Source organism: Rhinatrema bivittatum, chromosome 2 (assembly GCF_901001135.1).
Source record: "Rhinatrema bivittatum chromosome 2, aRhiBiv1.1, whole genome shotgun sequence".
Classification (NCBI taxonomy): Eukaryota; Metazoa; Chordata; class Amphibia; order Gymnophiona; family Rhinatrematidae; genus Rhinatrema; species Rhinatrema bivittatum.
Genome location: NC_042616.1, coordinates 587,689,937 through 587,711,285, shown reverse-complemented (window position 1 = coordinate 587,711,285; position 21,349 = coordinate 587,689,937). Strand labels below are relative to the sequence as shown.

At 41.5% G+C, this 21,349-nt stretch overlaps 1 protein-coding gene across 3 annotated transcripts in view; it reads left to right on the top strand.

The window, feature by feature from the left end:
• Positions 1-21,349, top strand: part of LOC115085254 (myosin regulatory light chain 2, smooth muscle minor isoform) — a 49,666-nt gene that overhangs the window by 10,079 nt on the left and 18,238 nt on the right. Inside the window, exon 1 of one of the 3 annotated variants that reach the window (XM_029591064.1) lies at positions 7,099-7,210. The exons of the other annotated variants lie outside the window; for them this stretch is intronic. The gene's annotated coding sequence lies outside the window, so the exon portion shown is untranslated. Of the gene's footprint in view, positions 1-7,098; positions 7,211-21,349 lie in introns of those variants that run through there. 3 annotated transcript variants of the gene reach the window in all.

Sequence of the window (21,349 nt, the reverse complement as noted above, 5' to 3'; positions counted from 1 at the left end):
CTCTCATTCTGCTGCAGACACGATGGGCTTGGCCGGATTCTGGACCTCACTTCTCTCACCCTCTAGACAGTCTCAGACCGTGAGCAGGATGGGCTCTGCTCACGACCCACTGGATCTCTTCCTTCCTTGTCTGAGGGCCGGAAGGGCTCCACTTGTAGCCCTTGCGCCATCAGCTCCTGACAGTGAGCTCCCCAACCAAAGAGGCTTGCATCTTTTGACAGAACTAGCCAGTCCATGGTGCTAGGGAAACTCCTTTCCTTAGGTGATCTGTCTGCAGCCATCACTGCAGTTGGCAGGAGACTTCCATTGGCAGGAGCAGAATCGAATAGCTGAGACTGCGAGTTCCACTAAGACAGCAGGGAGTACTGAAGAGGACGCATATGTGCCCTTGCGTACGGGACTACTTCCAGAGTTGCTGCCATTAAGCCAAGTACTTGCAGGTAGGACCATACAGTCGAGTGTAGTGTTCAACAACAGATGGAGTTGTTTCATCAACTTCTTAGTGCATGCTTCTGGTAGGAAAACCTTGCCCTGCTTCCTGTTGAACTGATCCCAGAGGTATTCAAACGACTGAACAAAGTCAGCATGACTTTACCCAAGGCAAGTCTTGCCTCACAAATCTTCACTTTTTTGAAGGAGTTGATAAACGTGGATAAAGGTGAAACCGGTAGATGTGGTATATTTGGATTTTCAGAAGGCGTTTGACAAAGTTCCTCATGAGAGGGTGATAGTGGTGAGCTTTCAGGTACGTACATTTCAGGGGCCGGGATTTGGAAGTTTTTGAATTCCATGTTATTTCTGGAGTACTGCTGGTAGGGAAACTTTGAAGTAGTTTTTTCTTTCCCCTGGATACCTCTATTAGCCTGGTGGACATGATTTGATGGTCTGCTGTGTCTAATGCTGCAGAGAAGTCCAGGAGACTGAGGATACTTGGTCCACTGTGATCCATCAGTTGCCACATATTCTGATAGCACCATGTCCAGTCTGTTCTCTTCTAGGTAGTCTCATCTGATGTCCACAGACTCCCAAGAGTTTGGCCACTGTTGGTGGGTTTGATATTGGCACATGTTGAGGTATCCGATGAGAGCTTTTTTTTTCAGTGTAGACCTGATGTGGGTTTTGAATGAGTCTGGGTAATGCAACTTGCTGTAGGGAACTACTTACAATTTTCACTAGATAGTTTTGGTGGGGTGTTGCATGCACAGCCTCCATTTCCTAATTGATCAATGAGATTTTTTGTTTTCAGGGTCTGTTGTGGAGCTGTTTGTGGATGAGTGTATCTGGTTCCTTTGTCTCTTGTGTTGGGGACTCTTGAGGTACATCCTTGCTCTCTTTAAAGTCAGTTAGGTTGTGGTTGCTTCATCTTTAGTTGAGGTTCAGTATCTAGTCTTTTGGGGGTTAGCTATTCTAGTGTGAAAACTCAGCAAGTTGATCAGTTTAGAGTTACCAGTGCATTGTTTTGAAAGTGTTTAGGAGACGGCTAACAATATGGAATAGTTCTCTGGTAGGGTTTTTGCTTCCTTTATGGCATTTGAGTAATTGGCTGTCTTGATTCATTTTAAAGCCTTCTTATAGTTCATGCTTTCCTTCCTCCCCCTCCCTCCCCTTACTTTCTTATATTCAGCAGGTCTCCTAGTTGCCTTAAATTCTGAGCCATGGTGTGAAGAAGCTGGGGCGAGCTGTGTTTATTTTGCAGTAGTGATTCCTGATCCAGCCATCATATAAGACTTGTTCTAGTGGCGGGCTAGGCAGTTGACTGGTCCTCCTAGGAGCTGGAGGAAGAAAGACAGAAGAAGCACTTCGCGAGAATGTTGAAAACCTAACAGCCTACCAGCAGAGATAAAAGTGACAATTTAGAAACTATTTGATTCATATTCTGCTTTAATTTAGGCACTTCAAAGTGGATTACATTCAGGTACTGTGGGTATTTCCTGTCCCCAGTGGGCTCACAATCTGTTTGTACCTGAGGCAGTGGAGGATGAAGTGATTTGCCTAAGGTCACAAGGAGCAGCAGTGGGATTTGAACCCTGGTTTGCAGCCCATTGCTCTAACCACTTGGGTACTCCTGAATGTTTTTTTTTTCTTTCTATCATTTGTCTAGTCTGCTCATCGCTCATCTCTACAACCCCTATCACTCCCTCTGAGATCCTGTGTGCTTGTCCCATGTTTTCTTCAATTCAAATATTGTCCTTCACTAGGAGGCTGTTTCATGCATCCACCACCCTTTACTTAAAGGAATGCTACTTTAGATTACTCTTGAATGTAGCCCCTTTCACACTATCCCATCACCTCTTCTTTCCAGTCTCCTTTTTGTTTAGAGAGACTTGCCTCCTGTGCATTACAGTCTTTGAATTATTTTAAATGTCTGTATTGCCCCCTCTCATCTTTCCTCTGGGATATACATGTTTAGATCTTGAAGTCTTTCCCCTTGTGCTTATCACTATTTATTTTAAAAGCCACCCTCTGGACAGACTCCGTCTTGTGAAAGGCATCTCTGAAATCAAAGTGCATTACATCTAGCATTTTTTTCCCTTGATCCAAAATCCAGTTAAAGAATTTGATCAAATTTGTCTGACAAGACCTGCCTCTGGTAAAACCAAGATGAACTTCAAGCCAATAAAGCAGGCCTCCGAAAAGGACTTGACCCTGAAGACTGTTTTCCTATTAGCAGTCTGCTTGGCAAGGCACATCTGAGCTGCAGGCCCTCTCGTGTAGAGAGATTTTGATCTTTTCCGAAGATGTGGTGACCTTTCAACAGATTCCATCCTCTTTATCGAAGGTGATATCTGCCTTTCATATTAACCAATCCATTTCTCTGCCAGCCTTTAATATTAGAGACTGTTGGTGAAAAGGATAGTTGCTTACATTGACTTGGTGTATGCTGTGTATACATTTGAAGTACCTAAAAGAAATGGATTCCTTTAGAAAAAGACATACTGTTTGTTTGGACCCCGGAAATGGGTACCAGCATCCAAAGCCACCTTAGCCAGTTAGATCAAGGAGACAATAGCTTTGGTGCATATGCTCTCGGCCAGGCAGGCCAAGGCAGCACACTCTACGAGGGTGCAAATGGCATCATGGGTGGAAGCATCCTCAATCTCATAAGAAATATTCCTCTTGTTTAGTGAATTAAAGTGTAGCTAATATATGACGCTGACAAATATTCAATTTTTAACAAGTGATTTCTTCACCAAAAATCCCAATCACTTAATATATGTATTTCTTATATATTTTCACTTTACGGACCATCATAACACCCCATGGTAAGCGAGCATGCCTGCTTCAATTTTTACCACTATGAGTTAGGGACTAAACTCTGGGTTTGGATTCTATGAACATACAACGGAAAAAGGAAAGTATTCTAACATTAAAAAGCCTTAAAGCATCTGGTTTTTAAGGAACAAGAAATGAAAACTTTTGAAAAATTAAAATACATGAACTGGTTTTGGGACCAATGATTAAAGATGACCTTATAGTGGGGTGTTATGATGGTCCATAAAGTGAAAATATATATATAAGAAATATATATATTAAGCAATTGGGATTTTTGGTGAAGAAATCACTTGTTAAAAATTGAATATTTGTCAGCATCTTGTATATGAGCATCATCAATCTCTCCAGGTGAAATTTTCAGTCGCCATATGGTCTTCTCTGTTCTCCTTCACAAATTCACATGTTGGATGTGCAGGCCAAGGCAAATCCCGCATTTGGAGCGGGAGTCCTGAGAACAGCCTAGTCTTACTCCTTCTCCAGCAAGGGGAAGCTTTGATACCTGCTAGACCAATCATCATGTATGGGAGTTAAGTAAGGAAGGTTAAATTATGCTTTCCTTGAGTCCTGCTAGACCACTCCATGTCCTGCCCAGGAAGATAGGTGATGAGGATGAATGGAATATTGATATCATGTAAGGTAGCAACCCTTGTCTTCTGCCTCGTGCTACGTCTCTATAGCAACCCCTCCTCTTGACTCACTGAGTGGTGTTTATTTATTTACTGACTTTATATACTGTCATTCGGTGTAGCCATCACACCGGTTTACAACAGTAATGAAATTACAATTAAAATTACAATAAAACAAATACATTAAAATTACATTAGTATAAAGTCAACATAGTAAAATAAAAATCACATAATATAAGAATGGCATGTTTAGTACCTAAAAATAAATCTTAAGATATTAAACATGGACGTTAGTGTATATGAGTAGGTTGGATAGATTCATTGAATGCCTTCATGAAGAGCCAGGTTTTAATCTTTCTTAAATATCTTTGTGTTGTAAGCGTGTTTCTGTGGGGAGTGAGTTCCAGATCTTTGGACTAGCAAGAGATATTGCACATTCTCTTACTTGCGTAAGCTGTGCTGATCATACTGATGGAATAGATAGGCCTTTATTAGCTAAGGGTAAGTTCCTTTGAGGTACGTGCATTTTAATTGCCGTGTTAAACCAATTTGTTTGTTCTCCGTACATGATTTTATGGATAATTGTTAATATTTTATATTCTATACTTTATTGGTAGCCAGTGCAGGGAAATCAGAACTATTTTGTTCAGACCCTTTATAGCTTGTCTCAAGCATATGGCATTAGGGGGAATTGAGTGTGGTCACAGTGCTTTGGTACAAGGCTACTGGGATTGGACCAGGAATGCACCTTCCTTACAAGCCCAGGATAAGGTCATAAAAGATGTGCCGTCTTTTGTCAGATGTAGAGGAGGGACATTTTCATACATGATCAGTCTAGCAGGATGCAAGGAAAGAAAATTCGGATGAGCATAATTTAAACTTTTATTCCTCATCAGTCTCTACATGGTCTCCCCTTCTCACAATGCCACTTTACACTTCCTCCTTACATTTTACTTTTTTTAAGATTTGTGAATCGCCTAACATAAAAAGACCTAGGCGATGAACAGAATAACATCTTAAAAAAAAATTCCTCCCCCCTTGTTTTACAGTGTTTATTTTTTCTTCTATCTGCATAAGCATGCTTGTGTCAGCAGTGTTTCAAGCAAGAGTGGGGGGAGTAGTATTGTGTGTGAAAAAATAAAAATTAAAAAAAAAAGCCTTCAATGTGCATTAGCTATAAAGCTATATAGGTTTATGGAGTCAGGAGTAGTTTAAGATCCATAAACTGGAGATGACACAGCTGACATGTGCTGTGGTGGTGGTATGGCTGCATCAGGCTCCCAAGAAGGAGAGGAAAAGGTCACCCAATATACAGTGGTGGTATGGCTTTGACACCACCTTGGAATATAGCTGGGGGAAGGTAGCAAGTCTTTACATAAGATGCAGGTTGACTTAGTAACGCTTTCTAGTGGAGGACAAAAAGGAAAAGTGATCTTCGGCAGGCAGTTAAACATATGAGCTGAATTCCTGTGCTGGAAAAGCTTGATATAAGTAAATGTCTGCCAACTGAAGATAGCCTTAGTTAGGGTAATGTAGGCAGGAGCATCTTGGCAATCTGATTAGGCCAAATGGGGCTTCTCAGTATCTTTACTATGTTATGGCATATATATGTTTAATACATTTTATCAAATCTGATTTGATTGCAGAATTAAATGGTTATACCATTTTCCTTGCTGTCCTAAAACAATTCATCAAGAACCAATAAAATACACACAAGATTGTATTTTAATGTTTTTTTGATGGCATTAAGTGTAAAAGTCAGAAAATACAAAAAGCGCTTTATCAGTCTACAGGACAAGAGAGATCTGGACAGACTATTATCTAGGAAGGTGTTTTGCATCTTTTTTGATGCCATGCCACACCCAGCATGGGTTTGCTTTATGGCACACAGTATTGATGGCAGAAACATTTTTACTGGGTGAGGAGCAGTCTTGAAAATTCAGACTATTCTGCTTGACGTGCTTTGCTTTTCAACTTGGCCATAGAAGCAGTCCTGTTCTTTCCCTTATGTCTGTGTATCAGTACCTTTAGACTATAAAAGTGGGGGTCCATATTGGTTGTCCTCTGAATCCAATTCCCCTTTCTCTCCTCCCCCACACTATCAAAGCAGAGAGCAGTTGCATCAAGGCTTATGACCATCACCACCTCTCTACCTCCACTCCCTGGCATCAGCATCCCTTCTTTTCTCTTCTCTCCCCCCCCTTGGGGGATCATTTCCATCAGGTGAGCAGCACTCATCACCTGCTACTGTTGCCCACCGCCTTTTAGACTGTCTTCCCACAAAAGTCTAAACTATGCAGGGCCCCACGGAGCACAGTTCTGTCTTCAGCAGGAAGCCAGCAACATATGCTGAAGACTGTTTCTGGCTCTTTCCACTGGCGGGAGGCAATCATGCAGGGGATGTGTAATACAAATAGCGGAGGACTTCGCTGCTGGCTCCGGTAGCTATAGCCTGCTCTGGTCTTCTTCTCTGTGTGTGGGGCCAATAATTTCTCTGGTACACCTAAGGTTCCCCTGCAGCACACCAGTTGGCAACTTCTGATCTGGGTTGAAGCTGGAACTAAACAATAATTGTATATGTAGATATTGGCAGGACTGCTGGTTTATATTGGGCATTTGGGAGAATATCTTGTTAGGCATAGTTGTATGGTAATCTCTCGCTTTCAGTCAAACTGTACTTATAAATGAGTGGAAGCTGCTAGACTTGCTATTCTTAGGATAATTCTTAACTGCGGATACATGTTTCCAGTTGCTATCCTGAATGTCTGGAATATGAATAATCTGGTGAGCAGATAAGTCATCTGGCTAAAGCTAGCCAAATAACTTGTCCTGGATATTCAGCAGGATGAATGTCAGAATACGCTTGTGTTACATCTATGCCCATACTACCACAGCCTGTTTTCAAAGAGCCATTTAAGTGCATAAAACCAGGTTTTATGCATTAGTGCCATTTGAAAATTACCCTCTTAATGTTTTAGCAAAGCCTTGGGTTTCCTTAGTTTGACCTGCGTAGCTGGGCTACAGAAAATTCATGTGGTTTAGAGCACCGTTGCTTCCAGTTGCTCCAAAAGAGAACTCTGTGCATGTGTCACGTTCGCATTTATTTTTAGTATAAGGCAGAGTATGTGGCAGGTGTTCTGATTGTACGTCAGGGCTGAATGTTGTGTTCAGGACGTCAGTTATAAAAATGTAACTTTGATCAGGGTATGAAATCACAAGTGCTATTTGTAGCTGTGCTTGTTGGAATATAATTTGTGCGTTGTATTCACATTCATTAGTTGGAGCTCTGATAACGTGTCTGCTGAAGAAAGGTAATGCTGCTTTTAGCTTAGCTGCATCTAAATTCTAATTTTGTTGCATTAGAAAAAGCATAGACTTGAGTAAACTCAATTGAAAAGATTTTCTCCTTTATATTAGAGTAGATTAGACTGTAGAGTGTGAGTGAAGTTGAGCACTAGTAGAGTACAGAAGTCTCTGAAGAAACTGAAGCTTTATTTTATTTTTTTTGGTGGAGATGAGCTTTAATAAACAATGGGCTGAGGGCATTTTCCTTCTAAAGATTTGTATTTTATTTTCAAGCAGTATGAACTGAGAATGTGGCTAATGAACAATAAACAGGAAAATTTGTTTGCAATAGTAAACTTAGCTTCTGTATTAGGTTGATTTTAGGATTATTTGCATGTATTACGTACATATCGTTAATTTTTTTTTTTTTTTTTTTAAGGAAATGAGACATACCTTAAACTTTGAACTGAGGGCAAATTTTTGTCTAAACTTGACCAATATAAAGCATGACTTAATTTACATAGCACTGCAAAGTGATGTCTGAATAATCTAAATATTTTAATGCAGATTAAAAAATATCAGTTTGTTTAGATATTGGAATGCCAAATTTTATAACTTTCTATGTACCCAGGCATAGAAATAAACTTCTTCCTGATTAGCTTCATCTGACTGTAGATTCATAGGAGCTTTATTTTAGGAAGGCTTCAGTAGCAAAAAAAAAATTGAGATGAAAACAGGGCAGTTAATTGGAGTTTCATTTCCGCTTTACTAGCGAATCAAAGAATATGGTATTCAAAGGAGAATGTCTTTACCATAAACAATAGATCATGCCCTATGGAATTAGCTTTCTGCTGGGAAAGCCTTAGCTCTGTCTGGGTTCTTGTAGGAAGGAAGCGGTAGGGCAGTCCTCTTACCCACTAGCTTCTAGTTTTGACTCTCTAGGGTTTTCCTGGGAAGATTACTAACAGATCAGGGAATTCTAGTCATCTACGTGCCTGATGGGAACAGTCCCTCTCTAGAGGCTTCAGCAGTGTGTCCTGAATATAACAAATCTCTTGTCATTAGGAAGATTTTAGTAAATCACCCCTCTCTCCATCTAGGCAGGGCACAAAGCTTTTCAACCCATCAGAGCTGCTACCTAATCAGCGGAGTGCCTTCAATTAGCTGTACTCTACAGCAAGTAGTGCTAAACAAATAGTATACAGTACCGTACAACAACACAAGAGTCCTTGCTGTGTAGAGGTTTCAGTCTAAGACAGAGGGCAACACTGGAAGTGGAATAAGCTGGGGGAGTAAAGACTTTAAAAGCCACAAAAGGGTGGGTTTTTAGTCAGCTAGTGGCTGAAATCAGAGGATTTAGCAGGGCATCTGAAATGTCAGCACATTCAGCCTCTTTCGCTGCTAGTTTTACACAGCCAGCCCAGCAGTCTGCAGGCTGCTCTGGAAAACCTGGACTGAATTGAAGCCTATAATAAAAAAAATAACAGCTTTTACTTTTTGAGTAAACTGCTTGATTAACTTTTTACTCATTCCATTACACATTATTTTATAGACCTCTATCATATCTTCCTTCAGCGGTCTCTCTTCCAAGCTCAGTCCTAACCTCTTTAGCCTTTCTTCATAAGGAAATTGTTCCATCCTCTTTTATCATCTTGGTCACCCTTCTCTGTACCTTTTTCTAATTCTGCTATATATATATATTTTATTTTTTTTTAGATGTGGTGACCAGAGCTGCACACAATACGAGGGAGTGATAGAGCGGTATTATATGTTTTCCTTTCCTAATCTCTAGCATTCTGTTTGCTTTCTTGGCTGCTGCTACATACTGAGCAGAAGATTTCAACATGTTTTCAACAATGACACCTAGATTCTTTTCCTGAGTGGTGGTTCCTAATGTGGAACCTTGCATTGTGTAGCTATAATTTGGGTCACTGTTCTCTAAGTGCATCACTTTGCACTTGTCCATTAAATTTCATTTTCAATTTGCATGCTCAGTCTTACAGTTTTTTTGCAATTTCACACAATCCTCTTGTGATTTAACAACTTTGACTAATTTTGTGTCATTGGCAAATTTGATCACCTTGCTTGTTCCCATTTATAAGCAGTGATCCCAGAACAGATCCCTGGGGCACTCCATTATTCACCTTTTTCCATTGGAAAAATTTACCATTTAGCCCTGCTCTGTTTTCTTTTAACCATTTGGCAATCCAGAATAGGACATTACCTCCATTCCATGATTTATTTTTTTTTAATTTCCTAAGAAGTCCTTTGTGAGGGACTTTGTATCTGGATTTCCAGAAAGCATTTAACATAGCAACTGGCTCACCTTATCCACATGTTTATGCCCTCAAAAAAAAAAAAAAAGTAGCAAGTTTGTGAGGCAAGACTACCCTTGGCTAAATCCATGTTGGCTTTGTCCCATTAAACTATGCTTATCTATATGTTCAGCAATTTTGTTCTTTGATAGGTTTTTACCATTTGCCTGTCACAGATGTCACTCGCTGGACTGTAGTTTCCTGGATCACCACTTGATCCCTTCTTAAAAATTGGCATTACATTGGCAACACTCTAGTCTTCAGCTACCATAGATGTTGAAGCTTACAAATTTCCAATAGCAGGTCTGCAATTTCACTTCTCAGTTGTTTCAGTGCTCTAGGATTTATTTATTTATTTTTTAAATACTGACATTCGATCTGAGACCACATCAGTTTACATTCAGGTACTGTAGGTATTTCCCTATCCCCAGAGGGCTTACAATCTAAAAGGATGTATACTATCAGGTCCAGATGATTTGCTACTCTTGTTAGGAATTATTAGGAAGGGAATAGTTAATAAAACGGAAAATGTCAAAATGCCTCTATATCGCTCCATGGTGAGACCGCACCTGGAATACTGTGTATACAGGAACACCGGTATAAAAAAAATCTAAAAATAAAATAAATAAATATAATTCTGGTCGCCGCATCTCAAAGATATAGTTGTGATGGAGAAGGTACAGAGAAGGGCAACCAAAATGATAAAGGGGGTGGAACAGCTTCCCTATGAGGAAAGGCTGAAGAGGTTAGGGCTGTTCAGCTTGGAGAAGAGACTGCTGAGGGGGGATTGAGAGAGGTCTTGAACGGGTAGATGTGAATCTGTTATTTACACTTTTGAATAATAGAAGGACTAGGGGGCATTCCATGAAGTTAGCAAGTAGCACATTTAAGACTAATGGGAGAGAGTTCTTTTTCACTCAACGCACAATAAAGCTCTGGAATTTGTTGCCAGAGGATGTGGTTAGTGCAGTTTAGCTGGGTTCAGAAAAGGATTAGATAAGTTCTTGGAGGAGAAGTCCATTAACGGCTATTAATCAAATTTACTAAGGGAATAGCCACTACTATTAATTGCATCAGTGGCATGGGATCTTCTTAGTGTTTGGGTAATTGCCAGGTTCTTGTGGCCTGGATTGGCCTCTGTTGGAAACAGGATGCTGGGCTTGATGGACCCTTGGACTGACCCAACATGGCAATTTCTTATGTTCTAATGAGATTTGTTTCAGTTCTTCTGAATCATCACCTTTTGTATATATTTTCTGGTTATGGTATCTTACTACTTCCTCCATGAATACTGAAGCAAACGATTCATTTAGTGTCTCTGCTATGGCTTTGCCCCTTTTTTTTTATCACTCAATCATTTAATGGCCCAACTGATGCACTTGCATGCTTTTTACCTTGAATGGACCTGAAAACATTGAGTTTTTGCTTCCATGGCAAGCTTCTTTTCAATTTCTTTGCTTTCCTATTGCTTTGCATCTGACTTGCCAGTACTTATGCTGTTTCCTGTTTTCTTCATTTGTATCCCTTAACCATTTTCCTCATTTTATCATAGAATACTGTCGCAATAGATCTACTTTTTTGAGCTCCCTCCAGTTAATTCAGATTTGATAATATTGTGATCACTGTTGCCAAGTGGCTCCAAAACTGTTTCCTCTCACACCAAATCCTGTGTTTAAGGACTAGGTCTAAAATTAGTTTCTCCTCTTGTTGGTTCTTGTATTAGCTGCTCCATGAAACACTCATTTATTTCATCTAGGAACTTTACTTCTCTAGATGGTCCTGATGTAACAATTGCCCATGATTTTGTTGGCTTCCCTAACTTCTTTTAGCATTTCATTGTCTGTTAGTTCATTCTGGCCAGGTGGACAGAAACTCCCCCACTACTATTTTATTCCCTTTTTCACTTGGCTATCCATAAAGATTCACCATTGAATTTTGTTTCTTACAGAATTTTATCCTCTTTGATAACGCCAGCCCTCTACCAATTTGATCCATCCTATTATTTTGATATAATTTGGACCCTGGTATCAGTATCCAATTGGTTATCCTCCTTCCAGGTCTCTAAGATATCAATTATCTACCTCTTCTTCCAGTGCTATGTACTCTAATTCTCCTATCTTATTTTTAGACTTCTAGCATTTGTACACAGACATTTCATCGTATATTTTCTGTTTGTGTTAACAGCCTGCTCATTAATTGATGGGTAATTTGGAATCTTTCTGCACTTAGACATCTGGTCCACTTTGGCATTTATTGCAGCCTCTCTACTGGGATGTCCTATTTTCCCTGTTCTTAGTATGCTTCAAAGATAAATTATTCCGAACTATGCGCTTCTGAGCGAATGTCTGATTTCCCCCATCAAGTTTAAAAGCTGTGCTATTTCTTCTTTAAAGGTTAGTGCCAGCAATCTGGTTCCACTCTGGTTAAGGGGTAGCCCAGCTTTTTGGAAAAGTCCCCCTCCTTCCCCCAAAATGAAGCCCATTTCCTACTCTAAAACCATCTTCCCTACACCATTGTCTCATCCACGCATTGAGACTCAGGAGCGCAGCCTGCCTCTGGGGTCCTGAGCATTTCTGAGAATGCTATCCTGGAGGTTCTGGACTTAGCTTTCTAGCTTTCTACCTAAAACCCTAAATTTGTCTTCCAGAACCTCCTCCCTGTACTTTCCTATGTCATTGGTACCCATATGTACCAAGACAGCCAGCTCCTCTGAGCCTGACTTCAGTGCCAGGAAAAATATTGGAAACTATATTTTAAAGATCAGAATCATAGACCATATGGAAAGACATGGTTTAATAGAATACAGTCAGTATGGATTTACCCAAGGGAAGTCTTGCCTTGCAAATCTGCTTTTTTTTTTTTTTTTTTTTGATGGGGTTAATAAATTTGGATAAAGGTGAACTGGTAAATGTAGTATATTTGGATTTTCAGAAGGCAATCTGACAATGTCCCTCATGAGAGGCTTCTAAGAAAACTAAAAAGTCATGGGATAGGAGGAGATGTCCTTTCGTGGATTACAAACTGGTTAAAAGACAGGAAACAGAACAGGATTAAATGGTCAATTTTCTCAGTAGAAAAGGGTAAAGTGGAGTACTTGGACCGGTGCTTTCAATATATTTATAAATGATCTGGGAAGGAATACGAGTGAGGTAATCAAACTTGCAGATACAATATTATTCAGAGTAGTTAAATCACAAGTGGATTGTGATAAATTGCAGGAGGTCCTTGCGAGACAAAGACTGGTCATTCAAATGGCAGACGAAATTTAATGTGCACAAGTTGAAGGTGTTGCATATAGGAAAAACCCATGCTGTAGTTTCACAATGTCAAGTTCCATTTTAGGAGCCTCCACCCAAGCTGTGTGCTGTGGCAGTCAAAAAAGCAAACAATGTTAGGAACTATTAGGAGGGGGAATGGTAAATAAAAAAGAAAATGCTGTAATGCCCGTATCTCTCCATGGTGAGACTGCACCTTGAGTACTGTGTACAGTTCTGGTCGCTGCATCTAAAAAAAAAAAAAATGTGGTTGTACTGGAGAAGGTACAGAGAGGTGATCAAAATGATAAAGGGGATGGAATGGCTAAAGAGGTTAGGGCTGTTCAGCTTGGAGAAGAGACAGCTGAGGGGGTGATACATTAGTGAACTTCTCCAAGACCATTCATGATTTTATAGACCTCTAACTGCTATTAATCGTTGACTTAGAATAGCCACTGCTGTTGCTGGCATTAATAGCATGGGATCTATTTAATGTTTGGGTAATCGCCGGGTACTTGCCAGGTACTGATAACCTGGATTAGCCACTGTTGGAAACAGGATGCTGGGCTTGATGGACCCTTGGTCTGACCCAGTATGGCAGCTTCTTATCTTCCCCAGTACTAAAATCCTATTTATGTGATGCGTGAGGTCCACAACCTTTGCACCAGGCAGGCAAGTTAGCAAGCGATTCTCACGTCCACCAGCCACCCAGCTATCAACCTTTCTAATAATTGAATCACCAACTATAACTGCCATCCTAACCCTTCCCTCCTGGGCACTTGCCCCTGGAAGACCTATCCTCTGTGCAAGAAGAAAGTATATCACCTTGAGGGCAGGTCCTAGCTACAGGATTGCTTTCTAGGGATGTGAATCATTTTTATAACTAATTGAAATATCATACGATATTTCTTAATTTGTTATGTATCCGTTTAAAACTAGAAACTAACACTTTTTCCCCTGAATTTTCATGAAAATCATTTTTCAGGTTAGTGCGCATTATTTTTTTGTTTTGTTTTTTGTTAGTGCGCACTAAGCCAAACGATTTTTTTACTAAAAAAAAGCCGATCTGCGGGAAAACAAAATTTTCCTACGACCGCACAAACGATCAGGCACCCAATGCACATCCCTGTTTTCTGCCTCATCAAGCCGATGCTTTCCTTCCAGGTGACCTTTTTTTTTTTCCTTCAAGGTAGCACAAGGCTACCAGATTGCTACTATGTCCCTGAAGATCTCCTCTGTCTCCCTTAGATCTTCCAGGTCTGCTATTCTAGCCTCCAGAGATCAGACTCCTCTGAGGGCTTGGAGCTCTTTGCACTTAGTGCACACATGACTTCTCACCAGCTGGGAGATAATCTTACATGTGGCACTCTGTGCAAAAGACCTGGAAAGCATCCCTTTCTGCTGGATTACTTCCTGCATCATAATTTTGTTTTGTTATAAAGTTAAAATTTATAAGGGAGCAGGGATCTAAAGTACTTTTAATATATTTCTCACAATGACCTTAAAATTCCTTCTGTATAAGATCTGTAGCAAATTACTTCTACCACACAATTACCATGTAAAATCAAAACCTATAAAAACAGATATGGTCTAATAAACAGATAAGGTTTAGCAAAGTAAATGGATAGAGTACGTGCTTCCAGTCCTCTTCTGCTGCAAGGAGTGTGGGGCCACTAGAAGCTGGGACTGTGGAGTTCGAAGCCTGGATTGCTCTGTGTGATCTCTGGAGCCTTTTCTCAGGGGCTGCTGGGAACGGTATGCGGATGAGCCTTCCCATCCTATTCGGCTGCCTTTTCGAGTCCAAGGCACATTTGCATTAATACCAAATGTGTGGCACATGAACCTCTGCAGAGCAGGAGGTGAAGATATGGAGAGGATTTGTATGTCAGAATAGCTTGGGAAATGGTGAAAGCCCCACCAGTCTCCTCTCAAACTTTAAAACAAAGGGAGAGGGGCTGGAGAGACACATGGTCTCATCCCAATAGAGCAGTGTTGCAATAACTTTTGAAATTAACAGATATGCCTGCGTCACAATAGGAGGCTCTGGCGGCTCGTACCTTCAGCTTTAAGAGGATGTAGTTCATGTTATGATTCCCTTCTCTGTGTACAAGAACAGAAATCTGTGGTGTGGACTGCTGCCTTTTGGGCCGATACAATAAAATCGTGGGAGAGCGGGCGAGCGCGCACAGGCCACTCTCCTGTGCATGCGATACAGTAATTTTATTTAAATTAGGGCCGGCGGTAAAAAGAGGCGCTAGGGACACTAGCGCGTCCCTAACGCCTCTTTTTGGACAGGAGAGGCAGCTGTCAGCGGGTTTGACAGCCAATGCTCAATTTTGCCGGCGTTGGTTCTCGAGCCCACTGACAGCCACGGATTCAGAAACCGGATGCCGGCAAAATTGAGCGTCCGGTTTTCGACCTGCCAGCCGCGAACCCATTTTACTTTTTTTTTTTTTTAAACTTTCGGGACCTCCAATTTAATATCGCCATGATATTAAGTCGGAGGGTGCACAGAAAAGCAGTTTTTACTGCTTTTCTGTGCACTTTCCTGGTGCCCCGAGAAATTACCGCCTACCTTTGGGTAGGTGCTAATTTCTGAAAGTAAAATGTGCGGCTTGGCTGCACATTTTGCTTTCTGAATCGCGCGGGAATACCTAATAGGGTCATCAACATGCATTTACATGTTGCGGGCGCTATTAGATTCGGGGGGGGGGGGGTTGGACGTCCGTTTTGGACACACTATTACCCCTTACTGAATAAGGGTAAAGCTAGCGTGTCCAAATGCTGGCTAACAGTGCGCTCCATCGGAGCGCACTGTTAGCCAGCTACTGTACTGTTAGCCAGCCACTGTACTGTATCGGCTAACAGTTTTGAGAAACTGTTAGCCGATACAGTACAGTGCGCTCCATCGGAGCGCACTGTACTGTATCGGCCTGTTTGTTAAGTAAATTGGCTGCTAGAACTCCACTACTGCTGCTCTCAGCACTCTGTCATATCCAGTGCTCCATGACCGCTCTCCCCATCTCGCTGAGCCTGGGGATAAGATAGAAGCTAGGAGGAAGCACAGTAGCATACTGCTTAATTCCCACATTCAAGCTCATGCCATAGCTGGGAAGGAGAGGCACATGCAACTATACATATACTCAGGAAGGAGCTGCTGTATGTTTCAGGCACCAGTAGTGTCTAATTTGACGTGCTGGTCTAGACTTAAGTATCCATGGCTTCCCTGATCGCTGAGGGCACACCAGTGTGCCACTGGTTGGCAAACATAGACCAAAAGTTGTCACTAGCTTCTGTTCTTGGTAAAGACTCGCAAGGCCATCCTTCTGGGAGTGATTTCAAGGTAAGCAATAGCTTTGAGAAGGCTATTGGGGGAAACTGAGGGCTGAAGGGAGCTTTGGACAGTAATAAAAAGGAGTACTGGAGAAGAAGTAAATCTTGAGGCAGTTTAAAGGTAAGAGGAAGAAACTGGTATGGCTCTCAAAGGAGGAATTGGAAATACTAAGAACAGAGGTCTGCATTCAAAATACAAATATAAGCAAAGGAGGATAGGCAGAATACAGGAAAAACAGGGATAGCAATTAGAAGCACTAAGGTCCAAATGGAAAAGAAAATTGCCCAATTGATAAAGATGAAACCACCTTTCCGTACATCTGAGAGGTGAAAAAAACAGGGGAATAGGTAAAGGAAGAGAGCTGAATTTGTAAAGAGGGTGGTTGCCAAAAGGCAGAAATATATGAAACAGGTTTTTCTGCTCAGTATTTATAGAAAAGGGGAAGGCAATAAACCTAAGGCAGGAAATGCCATTGCTAAATTTAAAAAAAAGGAGGTATTTGAAGTACTTGCACAAAATAGATTAAAGCCATGTTTTCAATAACACTGGTAAACAACGTTTTTGTTTCCTTCAGGCGTTTTGGTGTTCCAAATAGATTTTTTGATGCTGATCATAGATATTACTTCAAAATTTGTACATTACGTAAGGTTTTTGAGAAACTGTCAATTTTGTTACCATAATTGTGAAATTTTAAAACATATCGCGTACATATATTTTCTTGCTGGACAGTTTTTATGATTTTTAAAATTCATGTCTTATTTTTGATGGCCATAAGCAATGTAACAGACTACATTTTTTTAAAAATAGACCAAGAAACTCTGCCTGATCATGCCAGAACTTGCTCGGGCAAGCCCCAGCTCGGCTGCAAGATTCCAACTTGTTTCCATGACGACACAGCCTTATATATAAGCAGCAGCAATGAGTAGTCTCCTAAGCGACATCTGTGTGAATGAGTGAATCGTTTAAACTGAGTTTAAAGCTTGTGGATTTAATTTCATATACTTCATGAAATGTTGTGCCAATGTCGTAATAGCTGTGACCCGTTTTGTTACATCTGTGGTGAGTTTACTCTGAAAGCACAGAAAAGGAGTATGACTGCACTCATTAAGAAGGCATTCGAGTTATACTTTGGGTGCAAAATTGGTGATCAGGACAGAGCATGGGCTCCTCATATGTTGCACATCTTGCTCCAGTAGTCTGCAAGCTTGGCTGAAAGGTGTGTGACCATCCATGCAGTTTGCCATCCCAATGATATGGAGGGAAAAGGAAAATCATATAACTGACTGTTACTTCTGCATGACTGTTAGGGTATTCTTTGATGCGTATCCTAACCTTGCATCGGCAATGACACCAGTGCTGCATGACAGTCTTCCTGTTCCAAAACCACCAGAGGAGGTAAGCGATGATGGCAAGCTGTCACGGATGGAAGCTGCGGCTGATCCTGACTTTGTGCCATCAACATCAGCAATCCTCATTTAATATTTCAGAGCTGAACGATCTGGTCAGAAATTTGGCTTTATCAAAGAGTCAGGCGGAGCTGCTTGGGTCAAGGCTGCAAGGATGGAATCTTTTGTCATCTGATACGAAACTTTCAATATTTTGCAGCAGTCATGAAGATTTGACAAAATATTTCAACCAAGTAGACAGTCTGACTTTTTGCTATGACATCAATGGATTGTTTTGTGCTCTCAGATGTGACCACAACCCCACAGAATGGCGACTGTTTATTGATTCATCAATCTTAAGTTTGAAGGCTGTTTTGCTGCACAACGGCAATATCTACCAATCAATAGCTGTCAGACATGCCGTTCATATGAAAGAAACATATGAGAACATGCAGCTACTGCTGAACCAAATTGAGTACTCGCGGTACAACTGGAATTTGTGTGGTGATCTCAAGGTAGTTGCAATTCTACTGGGTCTGCATAAGAACATAAAATGCCATCTGGGTCAGACCAAGGGTCCATCAAGCCCAGCATCCTGTTTCCAACAGTGGCTAATCCAGGCCATAAGAACCTGGCAAGTACCCAAAAACTAAGCCTATTCCATGTTACCATTGCTAATGGCAGTGGCTAGTCTCTAAGTGAACTTAATAGCAGGTAATGGACTTCTTCTCCAAGAACTTATCCAATCCTTTTTTTAAACACCGCTTAGTTACATCAAGTATTGTTGCTTCCTTTGTGAGTGCGACAGTCAAGCAAGAGATTCGCATTACGTCAGAAAAGTCTGGCCTCTCCGCAAGAAGTTGGTTCCAGGGCAGAAGGATCCACCAATGGGTCATGCGCAACATTCAAGTAAGATATTTCTTCCACCTTTGCACATCAAACTTGGGCTGATGAAAAACTTCGTTAAGGCAATGAACAAGCAAAATAAAGCGTTTGATTATTTGCAGCAAATGTTTCCACTCATAAGTGACGCCAAGATAAAAGGTGTTTTTGTTGGCCCACAAATCCGAGCTGTGATGGACAGCCACTTTGGTCTTCTGCAAGGTACAGAACGTTTTGTGTGGACAGCCTTCAAGGCTTACAAGCCTTTCCTCAGGCACAGTCCTTCGTTTCCCCCACTTCTGTCCAGTCGGACCCTCAGCTGGTGGCTCCCCCCTTTTCCAGTCCTATTAAGTGCCAGGGCTTGCCTCTGCTCCCTGAGGATGTTCCCAACAGGAATCCGGATGGCACTGATGAGGTTTATCATGATTCCCTAGAAGATGGGAAAGCTCCTCCAGGGTTGGAACCGTATGAAACCATGTTGCAGTTCTTTCATAGAGATGAACTGCCTGCCCTGATTTCCCAGACCTCGAAACAGCTGGGTATCCCTGTTTTGGATACTATGTCAGAGCCGAGGCAGAATCTCTCATTATGGATTCCTTACGTAAAGCCTCTTGTTTTTTTCCTGGTGACGAATACCATCCAGGAATTGATTGATCTGGAATGGGATGCCCCAGAGACGAATTTTAAAGGGGGTCAGACATTGTAAGGCCTATACCCCCTGGATCCAGCTGAGAGCATTTGCATTTTCCCAAAATGGATGCACTGGTACATGCCGTGTCTAAGCGAACGACTATCCCTGTAGAGGGAGGAGCAGCATAGAAGGATTTAAGGCTATTCTTAAGCAAGCCTTTGCAGTGGCAATGACTTTACAGGTTGCCTCCTGTTGCACACTAGTGGCGAGATCTTGTCTGCTTCTCTCTCAGGAGGTTGTCTGGAGAGAATTTCAGAGTGGTTATGGGGCCTGCTGCCACCTTTTTAGCAGATGCAGGTTGTGATTTGGTCCGGATCCCAGCCAGAGGAGTGGCTTCAGTGATAGCAGCCAGGCATTAACTCTGGTTGCGAAATTGGCCAGCTAACAGCTTCCAAAGCCAATCTTACCAAGATGCCCTTTAAACTCACTCTTGTTTGGGAGTGAATTGGAGAAACTGGCCAGTAAGTGGGGCGAGTCTCTGGGCCCTTGGTTGCCAGAGGATAAAGTTTAGTGTCCCTTTGGTATGAAGGGGCATTTCTGGGTTCCAGGTGTCTTCGTCCCTACAGAGGGATAACCTTTCAGCAGACTTGGCCATTTGGCAGGTCTCTATCCTTTCATCCCTGGCAGCCCAAAAGAGTGGGCTCGAGTGGTGGACTTTCCTGAGCTTCCCAATTAAGATTTGCTGACCCACCTTCCGGAACAGGAAATAGTGGGACATCTCTCTCATGGGAGGTGAGTCAAGATCACTTCGGACCAGTGGATCCTGGAGGTGATACACGAAGGGTATGCACAGGAATTTCGCAGTATTCCTTGGAACGTGTTCATGGTGTCCCCTTGCCACTCCCCGCAGAAGAAGCAGGCAGTGGAGTTTATGCTTCAAAGGCTCCTCAGATTGAGGGCTGTGATTCCAGTGCCCATGTCTCAAACAAGAGAAGGCTACGCCAAACTAATGATACTCAGAAGGCTAAAACCCTTATTAACTCAAGAACACTTTCGTACAGTACTACAAGCACTAATATTTGCTAGCACGGACTACTGTAACACTTTTTCTTGGATTACCATATACCACAATCAGACCACTGCAAATACTACAGAACTCGGCTGCCAGAATAATTACTGGTAAAGGCAGAAGAGATCATATCACCCAGACACTGGCAGATTTACACTGGCTCCCAATAGAACAAAGAGTGCAATTCAAAACACTGTGCACAATTCATAAACTAATAAATGACGAAAATGCCTACTGGCTAAACACCGCACTTCGAGTACATGTCCCTCAAAGGAATCTCAGGTCTGCCAATAAAGCACTACTAACCATACCCTCAGTAAAAACTGCAAAGTTGACCCAGGTCAGAGAGCACTATCATTGGCAGGACCATTATTATGGAACACATTACCACTTGAGCTAAGACTAATGAAAGATTTAAAACTCTTCAAAAAAAGCTTAAAAACTTGGCTCTTCAAAAAAGCATTCCACAGTAAGGTCGCAGAAGAAACAACAAATACATTCAGCTGAAAGTCACCTATAAAAGCAGTTATTTGTCTTTTTATTTTAATTGTTATTTTACTCATAATTAAATATTAATTTATTAACTATGCACATATATGATTAGAACGGCAATTGGAAATAGCATTTCCAACCCACTTTTCAACTAGAGTATATTATTGAACAATGTAACCGTAAAATATTGGCACTGCTTGGATAACTTAGAAAACTATCAAACCTACATCGTGCCTAAATGTAAACCGTTGTGATGGTGCACTACTAAACGACGGTATAGAAAAGTTTTTAAATAAATAATGGGATGATATTCCATTTATTTTGTTGTGCCCAAGAAGGGGGGCTCCTCTCGTCCCATCTGGGATCTCAAGAGGGTCAACCATCACTTGAAGGTGACTCATGTTTGAATGGAAACCTTAGGTTCTGTAACAATGGTGGTGCAGTCAGGAATTTCTAATCTTTGAATCTGTCAGAGGCTTACCTTCATACACTCATCCGATTGGAGCAACAGCACTTTGTGGTGTTGGGGTGCCATTATCAGTTTCAAGTGCTGCTTTTGGTCTAGCCACCGCTCCCAGAAACATTTTCCAAGATTATGATGATGGGAGTAGTGCCCTTGTGAAAAGAAGAAATCCTGGTGCACCCGTATTTTTGGATGATTGACTGGTTCGAGCCAAGTCTCAGGAAGAGAGCCACCTGGTGACACACAAGGTGATCTTATTGCAGGAGTTCGGTTGGGTGGTGAACCTGACCAAGAGTAATCTTCAACCATCCTAGTCGGAGTATCTGGGGGTTCGGTTCGA